We start from the raw sequence: 16,139 nt of genomic DNA, 5'->3' as shown, positions 1-16,139 counted from the left end.
CTTAGTCCATACCACCTCCATCTTTGACAGGAACAGCGCTTCTCAAGTGTGGACTTGAGAACAGAAGCATTAGCATCACCTAGGAACTTGTTAAAATGCACATTTCCACATCCTCCATCCCCCCCATGAAAGCCTACTGAGTCAGACACCCTGGGGGTGGAACTACTGGTCTGTATTTTAACAAGCTCCTCAGGTAACTGTGATACTCGCTTAAATTTGAGAGCCCCTTGGAACCATGAGACTCCCAAAATAAGGAAAAGGGACACATTGTTGAGGAAATGCTAAGTTTTAAAATGTATTGAAAAACTATACCAGTAAATTATTTCTAAAAATTAACAAAAGGAACTCTCATGAGATAAGTGACTAGAGATTGAAAAATCAGATGTTCATAGTGAGGAAGAGAAGGGGCCACGTACTAAGCCCGACAAACTCAGGGGAGGCCTGCGTGGCGGCCTCACAAACTCAGAGACCTACAGTAACCACATACGATGGTCTGAAATTAAAAACTTTCTAACTAAAAGCAGGTCACAGTGGGGAGCCATGGGCTAGGCTGGTATTTTTCCATGGCAAAGGTCAATCTTTACCTCAGCTGAACCTGTCTGTTGTTCTTTTGCATCTATGATAACATACCTTTAGAATGTCAAAATTCCTTTTCCATACCCATCACAGCACAGGCACCACAAGAAAGGGAGACCACAAATCCCCTCATTGTTATCGTTCTCATGTTAATTGCTGACTGCTGCTATCCTGTACCCACCTATGTAAAAGATGTGTCTATCATTTTACTTTTTATCCAATCCCAGAGGACCCCCACTTCCACTTTGCTTTCTCCCACCTCCTCAATCACCCATGGAGTTCATGTAACTCCCTTACTCCTCCTCTTTTGATTGTAACGTAGAAAATAAGGTGCAAAACTGCCGTTCTCCAGAGCATTATCTCAACTCCTTGAGGTTTTGCTTCCTGGCAGTTGTCAGTTTGGCTCAAATAAACTCATAAAAATTCTTACAAGTCTGGATGTCTCTCATGTTGACAAGAAATGCTTGGTTTTAAAGGGCAGACAATTAAATACAGTCATGTGCTGCATAATAATGATGTTTCAGTCAACAATGGACTACATACACAACTGTGGTCCTGTAAGATTATAATGGAGCTGAAAAATTCTTATTGCCCAATGACACTGTAACATCTATGTCACGTAACCTAGTAATGCATGACTCAGACGTCTATGTTTGTGGTGATGTTGATGGAAATATACCTACTGCACTGCTCGTTGTACAGTGCAATTATATGCAGTCCATAATATGTGATAATGATTCTAAATGACTACGTTACTCGTTTGTTTATAATTCACCAGAGTTTTTATCATTATTTTATTCTACTTATACAAACAGAGTTTACCATGTTATGCTGGCAGCAGCAACATGCATCTCGTGTTTGCTGCATCTCTGGATTGAGTTATTTTCTCTCGTGCCTGATTTAGTCCCGTGCTGTTTTGTTCAGTAACGTGCTGTCCAGGCTGCATCTTAGGAGCAGTAGGTAACTAAGGGCTATGAGTGTGGTTAGGCCACGCCATCTAGGTTTGTGTGAGGGTGCTCTGTGAGGTTTGCACAACAAAATCACCTAATGGTACATTTCTCATATTGTAGCCTCGTGGTCAACCGGCACATGAATGGCTGGATGGGAATTAAAATGTATGATCCATAAGAATAGCTCATGATTCTTTTTTAAGATTTTATTTATTTAAAAACATGGAATGCTTCACGAATTTGCATGTCACCCTTGCACTAGGGCCATGCTAATCTCTGTGTCGGCCCAATTTTAGTGTATATGCTGCCAAAGTGAGCACAGAATAGCTCATGTTTTAAGGGACCAGATTCATTTAAATACTTGTTATATTTTAAAGACAACACATTTTTCTGCAGAGAAAATGGGAGATTAAGCAGAGATTAAATCTGGACAATTATAAATAATTCAGTTTATTTTTTTTTACCATACCGCCTTCCGAAATTGAGCAATGGAAATAGATTGGCCCATTGAATTTGTGCCAACCATCAGCAAACTTCTCTGGCATCCCAACCCTGGGCATTCCACAACGCCTCAGGGAACTAACTTCAAGGAGAGACTGAAAGCCTAAAATGTTTTTTCCCTAAAAAATCCCAAAGAAAATTTTTTCACAAATGCCCTTACGGTGAGCCAAGCCCATGTTAAGGCATCGCCTGTTTAAAAGCTTCTTCTCTTCTTTGAGGAGTATTTGATAAGAGATTAGAAAAGAGCTAAGAGAAATTAAAACAAAGTAAAAACAGGCCAGAAAGAGAAGGAAAATAAGCAAAATGAGGATTCAGTGTTATAAATACTTTTCTCTGAAATCTCTTCCTCCACTCTGATAAAAATTTTATTAGCTTAGTCATTTGGGTTTTCATCTGTGTTGTTGCTATGAAGGTTCTGCCTGAGTTTTTCTATCAGCCACGAACTGCCTTCATTTTACATAGCAGGACCAGCCTAGATAATTTCTAAAGCCTCTTGTAATTGTGAAATATGAAGATTTTGAACTATTCAGTAATCCACATTATAGACAAGAAGCAAAAAGTTTTGGGTGGGCTGCCAACATTGAATTCACAATGTTTGAGGCAAAGAACCAAAAGACTTGAACTCACCATAAAACTGCTTCTGAATTAAGAGGAGAGCAGTGTCCCCTGTGGAGGGCTGTCAGGTTATATGAGAGCAGCTTGACACTTAGGGAGAGAAATGAAGGAAGCAGGGAGAGGGACCCATCTTTGGAATCTTGCTCCCTGCTATTTACCTTTTCAGCATAAGAGAGTGTAAGAAAGGGAAAAAAAAAAAAAAAGGAATGTGCTAATAAGAAACCAGAGATTATAGTAAATGTTCCCAAATTATGCAAAACAAAGCCTTAAAAGCACATCTGGGAGGTATCATCCACCAACCAAACTGCTTCATCAATCTTGTCTAGTTTATAAATTTTACCCTACTTGGCTGTTTCTATTGCTTAAACATGCTTGTGAAAATATTTTTTCCATTAAATTTAAAAGCTCTAGTTAAAACTATTGCTCTGCTTCTTTGAGGTGCCATAATATTATGTACATAGAATAAAAGCATCTCACTTACAAAAATCCTGGTAACCACAGAAGGTACTTATAATCTTATCTAGGGTTGAGGTATTATCAAGGAGACTGGCTGAACAACAACCCTCCAAATAATTTATGTTACTGACATTTGCATATAACCATTTAAAAGGCAGAGTATCGATCCTAGTATAACATTCTGGGGAAAGTATGTGTTGACTCATTACAACAAAGGAAAAGCGTGATATCCTTTCTCTGCTCATTTTTAAAGAGTCCTATATTCACTACGTAAATTACTTGAGGAAGAGCCGTGAGTCTGAATGCCCTGCCAGCCGGATGCTACCCCTGTACACGGCTCCCCTCCATTCTGCTCTCTGTCTTTCATAGAGGAGCAAACATTTTGGACGACAGGGAACACGATTCTTATACTAAAAATTTCTGCCAGCTATTAAAAAGAGACACTCATCCCTGTTCCAGGTAAAAGGAAACAAAACAAAACTCATTCACTTTTCCTTCAGCTATAAAATTCTATCATTTAAAATCTCAGAAACATTTCTTTCTCTTCTCACGCAAGCTAAGCCCCCTTCTTTCCATGTATAGTAAGTGTTACAGTCCCCCTCCATTCACTCAAGGCCATTTTCCTCCCTTGGGTACTTTCTTTCAAAATGCATTTCCTGTGACACGCACACAGGCCTGGGTGTGTGGGCACGCACAGTGCGCATGCACAGCGCACACACACACAAAGGCTCAGTTATCTCAGTTTCTCTGTGCCGCTTTACACAATTGAAGATATAAATAAATGCACTTGGTGAGGACCTCATCAAAAGAGGTGGCGCCATGTGAATGTCTCAATGAGCTTCTCACACAGGGAGCTAAAGTTTGAGTGACAGGACATTGGGGTCATGGCTACTTCTTTAAATAGTGCCTCGGCCAAGCTTGGTGAAACAATTCCCTGTTTAGGGAAGCATATAGCATGAGCTTGTGGTTATTGCTGACCCGAATGAGGTTTGAAATCTAAAAGAAATATTAATATGGGAAAGCAGACACCAGATTTTCTGCACCATTTCCCTCTCAATGAACACAAATATTTTTCAAAGAACAAAAAAATAGATTGCCCAGGCATCTTTTTTTTCCCTTTGCCTTATAAATGAAACAACTAGGTGCTAGCTATTCTTTATCTAATGAATGTCCTCAAAAATCAGATGATGTTGATTTCAATAGCAAAGAGACACTTCACAAAGGATCCTTGTTCTAGAAATGAGGTCATTTGGACAGTCTCTCCATTAAGAAAAAGCCTATTTTGCTTTGAGAGGTCACCTATTGGGGCAGGAAATCCATCTTTCAGCCAGTAGACTAACATCTGGCCTAAGTCTTCTGGGCTGAAATATCAATTTCCTGGTCTAAATAGAACACATATGAAAGAAAAAAAGATGAAAAATACCAATCTTCATATGCTAAAGAATCCTTCAACAGTAGCATAGATAATAAGAATTCTCAAAAAGAAAAAATTTTTTAAAGGAGCTACTCTTTAGTGATCAACAAATTAAAAAAAGTTTAAAAATATTTTTTTCTGTAATAATTACTGCAAGGCAAAATTAAGAGACCGAAACTAAATGGTAGTGAAGAGACAAATTAACCATTCACTGGTAAAGTATAAATAAATCTAACTTAATCTAGACCAACTAATCACAATATATTATGATTCATTTTAGGCTGGGCCAGATTTGCTTTTGTACTGAGACAGAGAGAGAAAGAAGTTTATTAACTAAATTAACACTATAAAACTTTAAAAAAGACAAGTGGGAGGTTGTTTAACCAACATAGGAAAAATAATCTTTTAAAGCTTAAAGTATCATAAAACGTTTGGTGTATAATTCTTCTAAAGAAGCCAGTCATTTATACTACTTTTTCTGTTCTTTGAGAATATGCCATGATTTTGTCTAGTCTTTCTCCTACTGGTTGAAAGTAGAGAAATATTTTGTATTCATTCATTCATTCATTCACTCACTCATGCATTTATTATGCAACAAATATTGACTGCTGCATTGTGTCTGACATCACATTAGGTATTGGCAAAAGACACCCTTTGTTTTCAGGAGTATCTAACCTAGTAAGAGAGCTGGAGAAATAATTAGTCATCATATAGACACGACAAAGAGGTGCTCAGGGGAGAGAATGGTCTACCTGGCGAAGAATGGGATGAGTTCACAAAGGAGGTGATGCCTATTAACAGTTCAAAAACCACCCAATTCCCTGGCCAGTCAAGGAAGTAAAAGAAAAAACCTTCAAGGCAGAAGGAAAAGCCTAGAGGATCTAAACAAGTGGGTAAAGTCCTTGTGTGGAAGGTGGGACAGGCTCCTGGAGATAGGAAGCAGTAACCTGACTGGACAACCCTGGGAGCCAAGCTAAGGGCAGGGTTTTATGACTTAAGCCTCTTTCAGGAGGGTGACTTGCTCTAACTCCACCTCTCTTCCAATCAAGAAAGGAGAGTAGAAATGCAGGTTTGTGATACATTTTGATTATGTCCTATCAGTTACCTGTGTGACGTAAACAGTATGGAACTGCTGAAAGTTTTAAGCAGGGCAATGTTAAGCTGTCTGATTTAGGTTCATGTTATAATTAATGGCAATGTGGAGCCTAGAAGAGGTGAAATTTGAGGCAAGGCAGTTTTTATGAGTCATGCTCTTCATCTAGGCAAGTGGTTACAAAGATTAATAACAGGACACTTCAGCACATGCATGAGCAGCCCCTGCTTGATCCCACACTGCTTTTCCAGCTTGATTTTCTGTTCTGATCCAACACAGAACTACTCTGGTAGGCTCTTATCTACTTTTCCCCACATTCCCTATATTCCCTGTCTTCTGCTTCTCTATTTGTTCAGTCTATTTATTTTTCCTGAAATACTCCTGCTTTCCCCCAGTTTTATTGAGATATAGTTGACACATTACATTGTGTAAGTTTAAGGCGTACAACGGGTTGATCTGATACATTCATTGCAAAATGGCTGCCACCATAGCATTGGCTAACATCGTCATCACATCCTTACAATTCCTTTTTTTGTGGTGAGAACATTTAAGATGTATTCTCTTAGCAATTTCCAAGTATATAATGCAATCTGGTTAACTATAGTCACCATGCTATACATTAGGTCCTCAGAAATAATTCATCTAATCACTGGAGGTTTTATCCTTGACCAACATCTCCTATTATTCCCATCCCTGGCTCTTGATAACCACCATTCTACTCTCTGTTTCTATGACTTTGGCTTTTTTAGATTCCACATATAAGTGATATCAGATAGTGTTTGTCTTTCTCTCTCTGGCTTACTGCGCTTAGTAAGATGCTAGCAAGGTCCATCCACATTGTTAAAATGGCAGAATTTCCTTCTTCCTCCTGACTGAATATATAATATAATATAATATATTATTATATATTATATATTATATATTATAGACATAATCTTCTTTATCCAATCATCTGTCAATAGACACTTAGGCACATAGGTTGTTTCTATGTCTTGGCTATTGTGAATAATGCCACAATGAACAGGATAATGCATCTATCTCTTTCAAATCCTGTTTTCATTTTCTTTGGGTATATACCCAAAAATGGGATTGCTGGGTTATATGGTAGCTCTAGTTCGAATGTTTTGAGAAACCTCCATACTGTTTTCTGTAGTGCCATTTACATTCCTACCAAATGTGCACAAGAGTTCCCTGTTCTTAGGTTTCTTTGTATTTTGAAAGAGATGCAAGTGTTTACGATGGACAGTAAGGAATAAAATCCATGGTGTAAGTAAGAATGGAGAACTGGGGGAGACAGGACTCGAGAAATAGGAAATGACACAATGTCTGAGTGAGAGTATTCCCACAGGTAGGAGGAGAAACATGATGGCACTATGTCAAAGGAGGAAAGAATTACAGGAAGGAGGGAGTGATCAGCAGTGTCCAACATTATAGAAAACTCAGAAGTAGTATCAACTGAACATTCATTTGCGGGGGAGGGGGGTCCACTGGTAACCTTATTTAGCCAGTGCAATTTCAGTGGCAGGAGGAGAAGTAGAAGGTAGATTGCAGGGGAATGAAGAGTGATGGGAGAAAATGGATGAAAATGATGATAGAGGGGACTCACAAGGTTTGAAGAAGGGCTTTTAAAAATATGAAAGTATTGAACAAATTTATTTTTATGTATGTATGTATTTTAATCCTCACCCAAGGATATGTTTATTGATTTTAGAGAGAGGAAGAAGTGGGAGAGAGAGAAACATCAATGTAAGAGAAAAACATCGATTCATTGGTTGCCTCCTATATGTGACCTGATAGGAGATCGAACCCACAACCTTTTGGTGCACAGGATGGACAACGCTCCAACCAACTGAGCAACCCAACCAGGTGTTTGAGCAAATTTATTAGTTAACAGAAAGTAGAGAAGGAGAGATTGAAAAATTTAAAAAGGGGTATGCCTAGAATAAGAGCCTAGAGGAGATGATGGTGACGATAGTAAGTTGTATTTCTGAAAAATTATGTTTCAGACCTTCTCTTGAGGCCAAATAGACTATCCCTTTCTTGTCAACACTTTTTTCCTACTCAATAATACAACAAGATGGATCAGATTTAAGCAGTACAAGTAAGAATTGCATTCTAGTCACATTTCCCTGATGCTATACCCAGACCATCGTCGATGGATTTTAGGGTCTTCACAAGTTCCTTATCATTTATTTAAGATATTACAGTTTAACAAATGTTTGCTAAATGTTTGTTCTGTACTAAGAATAAGTAACAGATTCTTCTAATATTGATGAGCTTAGTCAAGTGACATAGATATTCTAAACCCAATGTGAGAAATGAATACACAAGTCCTCTATGAACAGAGAGACTAAAGAGTCTTTGCAGCCTAAAAGCATCATGGGAGACTTCCCACAGAGGCTTCATCGGAGTTAGTTAAGTCTTGAAGGAAGAGTTGAAATTAGCCAGCCACGTGGGGGTTAAGCTGGTTTCACGTTATGAGAACAACAGGAGCAAAGACACCAAGACATAAAATAATAATGTGTTGGAGAAACTTGAAGCTCTTTATTTTAAGAAATGCTAGGTGGTCAGTCACACTGCATCTTGTATTCCATAAGTTAAGTGGGTTAGTCTTAACCTCTGGAAGAGCTCATCCTTTGCATCTCAATGCTTCTGATTTCTTGAGATGGTAACCTTCATTTTACTTTCAAAGTGCATGTGTACCACTGACAGTCCCTGGGCTGTGTACGTAATTCCATAGTTTGCAATAACAGAATGCACATGAAAATCCACGGGCACTTAGGGAGCGTGTAAAATTTGGGACACCTCACTAATGTGCAGGTCATGCTTCCCCGAAGGCCATGCTCATGTTTTTCTTTGTCTTTCCAATATTAGTATTTATGTGCCACCCTCCCCACCCCCTCGGTGTTTTCTAGCAGTGCTACCAATCAGCTGTACGGAAAGACCTCATCCCAGGTCTCCCCACCCACTCTGGGATATGGAGTAATTCACACTCTTCTTGGCTCTCAGTATCTTTAGCTCTAAAATGAAGATGGTAATAAGAGATAGTTGCGGTCTCTTCCATTTGTAACACTCTGTAATTCTCAAAGTGGGTGTTTAGGTATAGCAATTGGATTATGGAATGAAAATAAGGAAGTGAGGAGGCTCTAAAAGTCTGGGGAGCAGGAAACAGTCTTCCCCACTTAATGGACATCATCTCTATAGGGGCTGGGTTAGGCCATCTGGAAGATAATCCACGCAAGAAATGGTTTATTTGGGCATTCTTGATTAGACTAGAGTGTCCCTCAATTCTCCAGCTAGAGATCAATCAGTATCTTCACAGAGGCTGCAATGAAATGTGACTAGTGTAAAGAAAATTATAATCGTCAATTGATACAAGATTAATAAATTTGGCATGAGGCATCAAAATCTAGAAAAATGTTCATATCCTCTGACCTAGTAGTAAGACTCCTGGGAATTTACCCTAGTAAATAATTAGAAAGGAATAAGCTCTATGCTTAAAGATTTATTTTAAATTTTTTTCAATTACAGTTTACATTCAATATTATTTTGTATTAGTTTCAGGTGTACAGCATAGTGGTTAGACATGTAACTTACAGGGTGATCCCCCAGATAAGTCTAGTACCCACCTGGCACCATACATAGTTATTACAATATTATTGACTATATTCCCTATGCTGCACTGTACATCCCCATGACTATTTTGTAACTACCAATTTGTACTTCTTGATCCCTCACCTCAAAGGTTTATTACTGTATTTTTTTATAATATTGAACTTTTGGAAATAAGCTTCATATTTTGCAAGAGAAAAGTGGTCAAATAAATGATGATATTGATAGAATAATATCTACTGATTAAAATGTTAATATAGCCCTGACTGGTGTGGCTCAGTTGGTTGAGTATCATCCCACAAAGCTCACAGGTTCGATTCCCGGTCAGGGTACATGCCTAAATTGTGAGTTCAGTCCCCAGTCAGGGCATATACAAGAGGCAACTGATCAATATTTCTCTCTCATGCCAATCTTTCTCTCCCTCTCTTTCTCTCTCTATCCACCACATCTCTCAAAACAATTTTTAAAAATTATTAAAAACATTAACATAAAGAATATGTAACAGCATGGGAAAACATCCTGTGTATGAGACGCTTAACTCAGAAATTAGGTGTGCGCTTGCACAAAGGTAAGAAGAGAACTTGCAAATGAGCTATTTCAGTGTTCGCAACATAATAGGAGCTCAAGAAATATTTTTGGAACAAATACAGAAATAAACATAGAATGAAAACTCGTGATGCATTAGGATGGTGGGATTTTGAATTAAATTATCATTGAAAAACTTTCTATGCTGTTACTACACTGTTTAATGAGAAACACATTTAATGTTAATAGCTAACATTTATTCAGTGTTTACTGTGTATAGAAATTATCCTATATATTGTATATTTTGTAACACTACCCATTTATCACCTTCCAAAATATGTTCACTACTTTTCCACCTCCATATTCAAGTTTCCATGGAGCCAAATTCAATGTCAGCCCAACACAGAAGTGCTCTAAGAGTTGAATGAATGAGTGAATGAATGAATGAAGAATGAATACCTCAATAAATGAGAGTGGCAGATACTGAAGCACATAATACTAGTGCCTTAAACCACAAGGTCTCTGGTGTAAGGCCTGGGCAGGAATTCTCAGTACTCACTCCAAGACCTAGATTCTCTATGTACATAACTGCAAGAACTGGTAGAACTGAGTTTCTGAAGCTGAGAGACAAAGAAAGAGTTCTTTCTTCTCAAAACACTGTCTCAGAAAGCATAACCTTTTACATTGCTTATGATAATTCTTGAATGCCTCACTGTTAAACAATGGAATGTGCTGTGAAATGTTTACATATTGTAGTATTTCCAAAAAGGAACAGGAATGTACTACGGCCAATTTTTAAGGAATGGAACCTGAATGGGTCCAGCATCCAATAAAAGCAAGCAGGAGCTTTTGGGAGTCACATTTCAAAGAGTTTTTCTCAGTATTTCCTCGAACCTCCTTAATAATAACAAATATTCAGGAGCTACCTCTTTTGATCCACCCAAAGTGTTTAACTTTCCTAGGTTTGCAGGTTTGATGATAAACATGGCATCACAGATTAACAAGAGCTCTTTATGGGGCCAGATTTTATGCACTCCAAGGTTCTGTGGAGACCATTGGAATTGCTCTTCTGTATCCAAGAGAATTATTAGCCTTTGGTCAGCACTCAAGCAATTTCAACCTTTGATTTTTCTTGGATATAGAATCTACCTTCCTTACTGTTCATCTCAAGCTTTTCCACTGAGAGACACTATTTTTAAAGTTGCCCTGTGCCGTTGGCTATTTCTCCTAGCTCCTCCCCTTCCTGGCTGACTCAGAAGCGAGTTCAGTCAGTCAGGTGCCATGTCTGATCCCTGTTCCGCTCCTCGAAGCACAAGTGGCAGTATTTTTAAGCACAGCAACTTTGAGGGGTTTATTTCAGGAGCTCCTGTGACTTAAAGAGCCTCACTTTGATATTTCACTCACACAAATACTCAAGATACATACCTCTGCCCATAATTCTATTGTATAATCCCAGACTGTACCAGACTTGGGCACCTCAGCAAAGCAATAGTAAATAATACCTGAATCAATCAAACACGGGGAGGCTGGTTTCTCCCAGAAATATTTATGATCTATGAAGGAACACCAGCAAAACATTTCATAAAACCAGTGGTGTCAAACGCTGCTCACTCTCTTAGTCTATTAAATGCCCAACTTTCAGTGCCCATGAGAAGAAAAATTGAGAGTCCAAATGCACACTGCCCAGCACTTCCTGAGAACTCTTTTCTAATTGTAGATGCATTTTGGGCAAGCCAATTAATCTGGGCACCATGCCCTCAAGTGGGCCATGTGCTGATGGTGTTAATAACAGAATGACATATATCTACGCCCTGTACCCACTGAATTTGTCCCTGGCTGGAATACATGAACTTCTATTTGTGCTATTATCATCATATCCTGTCTAGACAGAAAACAGCTACAGAGCAGCTTCCTTCATATTCAGTGAATAAAAAAATAAAGAGTCTGCCCTGGCCCACACTGCCTCCGCCCAGGACTCTGGTGGGTTTCCACTCAGCCCCTCCCATCTAAAAATGAGAGAAACAGAGGGAAGACCATGGAAGCTGGCTTCCAACTGCAAAAACCTAGATAAGGGAAAAGCTTGTTGTTAACTAGTAACCATGGTGATCTGGCTCCAATAATATTATATTTTAAGTAAATCACTTGGAAAAATAATGAAAGTTTAAAGTCAAGTTAGACAGAAGTCACGTTAGGACTCTGTTTTGATTCTAGTTCGAAAATACTGGTGTGCCAGGAAATCACTGAACAAAAGGATTACTGTGTCCTCAGAGCTGTGAAGGGGAAGAATCTGCTGGTCCGCAGCACAAGGATTCTGGAAGGCAGAAATGCCCGGGGTGTGGCAGGCTCTTCTCATATCTGAGAGTCTGACAGGCCAAGAAAGCTCCTACAACCAAGGTAAGAAAATCCTTGAAATTTAAAATAGTTTGAATTTATATAAGATATCAATCAGTGCAGTCACTTGCATCAGAAAAACTCAAATGGTCCATTTAAGGATTCATCAAAAAACCAAAGGTAATGGTTGAGCACATAAGCCTTGTCTTCCCATGTACCAAATTCAACTTTCAGCACATCTTCTCTAAGCCTCACTTTTTTCAATTATAACATGCAGCTCATGATCACGTCTACAACACAGTGTTGATGAGAGGAATAAACAAGTTTGACGCTATGAGTGGCACATAGTAAATGATCCATAAAAATATATCAGCTACTTTTATTATTATTGGGTGGAAAAGCACTTAATATCATATCTACCTGAATAAATGATAATAGTGGTTATTAAGATTTTCCTTTCACCTCTGTTTAATACTAATAATAAATAGTATCCCATTTAATCCCTTAAATGTTTGCAGATAATTAACTACTTTCTTTTTTTAAAGTCATTAACAGACTTGGGACTGAGAAGAGAACAAGGTATTCTAAATCCAGCATCTCTTTTCTTGTCCCTCCTTTTGAGCTAAGACACTGGAATGATGTTGGGTGGAGAAGAGAGACGAAAAACAGAAGGAAATTTATTTCCAAAATGTGTATGAGGGTCTAAAATGAAAACGTATGCCATCTATTAAAGGGAAATGAACATAAGTGTCTCAAAAATAACCCCTAGACTCAGGAACAAAATAACACACTCAGAGGGCCCAGTAAATTCCTCATTACCATATAAATTGTTTTCAAGTCTGAGCTAATAGGATATGATTAATAATTGGGATTTGTTTTCTTTCGAGAAGCTAAATGATTGAAGGGAACCCAACACAGTTTACAAGACCACTCCTAAACTGATCAAGAAAGTGTTTTCTGCTTTGTTGTGTATGAACAAGAGTATTTGAATTAGCGTGCAGGGCCGCCAGGGAGGCGGAGTGAGGAGGAGTGTGGCTGTAACTGGGCGCTGTGTGTGTTCACATTAGGAAGCGGGGCTGCAGCTACTCACCATACGGCTTATGAAATGAGAACTGCAACAACTATGGCTGTCCAAAGACAGGCTTCCAAGCCTGTGCTGTTTGTACTCCGAGCGGAAGACCTGCTAGGCTCCAAGGGCCGCTTGAGGGGTTTTCCAGTCCCCTCCACGTCCTCTTTGGACCATTTCTGGGAAACTCCAAGCTTGTTTCCGGTGCAAATTTAATGCAACCTGAATTGCTTATGAAAATTTAGACAGGAAACACAGTTTATGGTAGAGGTAATTTTCAGAGGAACAAGGTTTCCTTGTTCAAGTTGCCCAAAACTCAGAGCTATGCAAGAGGGAGGGAAGGATTGGCAAATTAAAGGAAATAAAACCAGGGAAATAAGGCCTCTGATTAAGAGTTAACACAATGTGCTGTAGCCAGTCCCACAATTTCAGCTCTCACTTTGCCGCCAGAAGGAGCAGGTAGCAGTTTCTGATTCCCTTGCCCACCCTAAGCCAGGCAAGCAGCCGCACGTGCATCGCCCCCAAGGCCCTCGTCAATTAGAAACCACATTATAATGACATCCCATCTGCTCTACAAATGTCAGTGAGCTCTGCCACCTGTTGAGGGGTTGTGGGGACAGTAGAAGGGCGAAGAGTCTCAACATAGGTTTGTATATTTATACAAACAAAGAGCCACTTCATCCAAGCCATTTTTTTCACTTCCACCCGCTTGCCCCCTTCTTTGCCAGAAATCTTTCGAATAGTTTTGCAGTAGTATTTTGCACCCAGAAGAGAGTCGGTTGTATTTAAATACGACACCCCAAGAGGCACAGAGCATTGAAAAATATGTGCTGTACCTCAAAGAGTAGAAAAATTAACAGCTTGAAGTTATTTTTGAACCACCCTCCTCAGGCATTCACGAAATAACCACGAATAAAAACTGCAGTTAAGATGTTTTAAACTTGAGCTATGGAAAAGAGTTTTCTCAGGGTGAATCTAAGACGCCGGAATGGGTGTAGAGGAAAATATGAAAGTCCTTTTTCCCAAAGATCTGGACGTTAGGAGAGTATGTCAAAATCAGGGTGTCTTGTCAGCTTCTGTGAGTTTCCATCCATGTTCCCAGCCTCTGCTAATGTAGTTTCCCTTCTGCAACAGCTAAGCCCAATTTTGAGATCGGGGGCCATTGGTGTCTCCTTCCTCTGTCACTAATTTCCAAAGATGGTTTTCTTTTCAGGACAAGAGGTGTTTGTTTTTTCTGGTTATCATTTGGAGTGCTTCTCTCCTCAATCGCTCCACACATGACTGGATCACTGTCTGCTGACACTTCTACCTGTCCTTCAAGGCTCGGCCAGATGCCACCTCCCCTGGGAAGGTTTCTGACAGCACCACCATCTACCCTAGTCCGAGCCTCCTTCTCCTCTTCCACGTTCCCACAGAAGTATCCCACAGGCCCTACTCGCCTACCATTTATCACACTGCACTTCAATCATTCGTTTGCTTCACTGTCTATGAGACTGTGAGCTGCTTGAGGGCAGGAACTCCATGGTTTTTCCCTTGGTTATTCTTAGTGCCTAGCACAGTGCGTGGACATAAAGGTTCTCAATAAAGAGTAATAACAGTCAACACTTAGGGAGTATTTCCCGTATACCAGGCACTGTTCCCAGAAAGTTAAAAGTAGAACTTATCTCCTAAGGTTTTTGAATCAACTTAGACAATGAATACAAAGGCACATCCAAAGCCTGGTCCAGAGTAAATGGTCAATGAACCAGCTAGTTTTATTTCACGTGTCCTGTCATTTAACTCTCATAACGTATTTTTTTATATGGTGCTACTACTATTTTTTTTTTTTCATTTTAAAGTTGAGGAAATGGATATTTATAAAAGTTAAGAAGCTTGGCTAAGGGCACTTGGTCAGCTTTAAGTGCCAGAACACAGTTTTGTTTTTAGTATCATCTTCATTGTTTTTGACAACTGGGTACAGTCTGCAGTGTGACTCCTTTTTCTTCTAACTCACATTTGTAGAGTTATAATTTACACACAGTACATTTGAGGCTTTTTCCTGGACAGACTGTAGGTTTTATAGTCATGTAACTACTACCACCACCAAGAAGATAGAGACTGGTTTCATCGCCCCACGAAAGCCCCGCAGGGGTCGACTCTTTCCCCTGTTCCCAAAGGCTCTGGAATCGCCACTGTGATCTCCATCCATTGGTTTTGCATTTTCCAAAACGCCTGTTGAGTCTGGATCAATTCACTTAACATTTGAAGTCTGTGAAGCGTTTGAAGTTCATCCATGTGGCTGAGTGCGGCAGTGGTTTGTCTCTTTTTATTGCTGAATAGTATTCCGTTGTAGTGATGTGCAGTAGGGCACTCATTAACCAGCTTCAGCATGCTTGGAGATTTCCCCGTTTTTGTGTGTTCCCTGTTTTTAAGTGTTTTTGAACATAAAAACATTCATGGACAGGTGTTGTGTGAACTGGTTTTCATTTCACTTAGGTAAAAACCTAGGAAGGGAATTGATGTATCACTAGGTTAGAGTGTATTTAATTTCATAAAAAATTAGCGAATCGTTTCTCTGAAGTGGCTGTATCATTCCGCATTGTGAGAAGCAATGTGTGAGAATTCCCTTTCCTCCAGAGCCTTGTTAGCAGTTGGTATTAGCAGTTTGGGGTGAGGTATCTCATTGTGATTTTCATTTGCCTTTCTCTAATGACTACTAAACAATGTTGGGTACCTTTTCATGTGCCCTGTTCCATCGTTTTCCCATTTTAAAACCTGGGCTCTAATCTTATTATTAAATTTTGAGATATCTGAACATGTATTCTGGATACAAGTCCTTTATCAGATACTTTTTTCTCTGAGTCTGTGATTGTCTTCACTTTCTAGTGTCTTTCAAGGAGAATTTTTACTTTTGGTTAAGTCCAACTTATCCATTCTTTCTTTTATGCATCTTATTTTGATGTTTTACCTAAGGAATCTTTGCCTAGCAAACTCATATTTTTTTTTTTCTGTTTCCTTCTA

General features: G+C 39.2%; 1 protein-coding gene and 1 non-coding gene across 2 annotated transcripts in view; both read right to left on the bottom strand.

The window, feature by feature from the left end:
- The window catches only part of SASH1 (SAM and SH3 domain containing 1), a 209,595-nt gene that overhangs the window by 170,013 nt on the left and 23,443 nt on the right, over window positions 1–16,139 (bottom strand). The window lies entirely within an intron of this gene.
- LOC129067989 (U6 spliceosomal RNA) lies at window positions 1,743–1,846 on the bottom strand. Its single transcript, XR_008528812.1, has one exon. It is a non-coding gene; the product is annotated as a U6 spliceosomal RNA (small nuclear RNA).

This window comes from Pteronotus mesoamericanus, unplaced genomic scaffold (genome assembly GCF_021234165.1).
Source record: "Pteronotus mesoamericanus isolate MK-2021 breed Mesoamerican mustached bat unplaced genomic scaffold, CSHL_Meso_final contig_20, whole genome shotgun sequence".
Lineage (NCBI taxonomy): Eukaryota > Metazoa > Chordata > Mammalia > Chiroptera > Mormoopidae > Pteronotus > Pteronotus mesoamericanus.
This window is presented reverse-complemented; position numbering and strand designations above follow the sequence as displayed.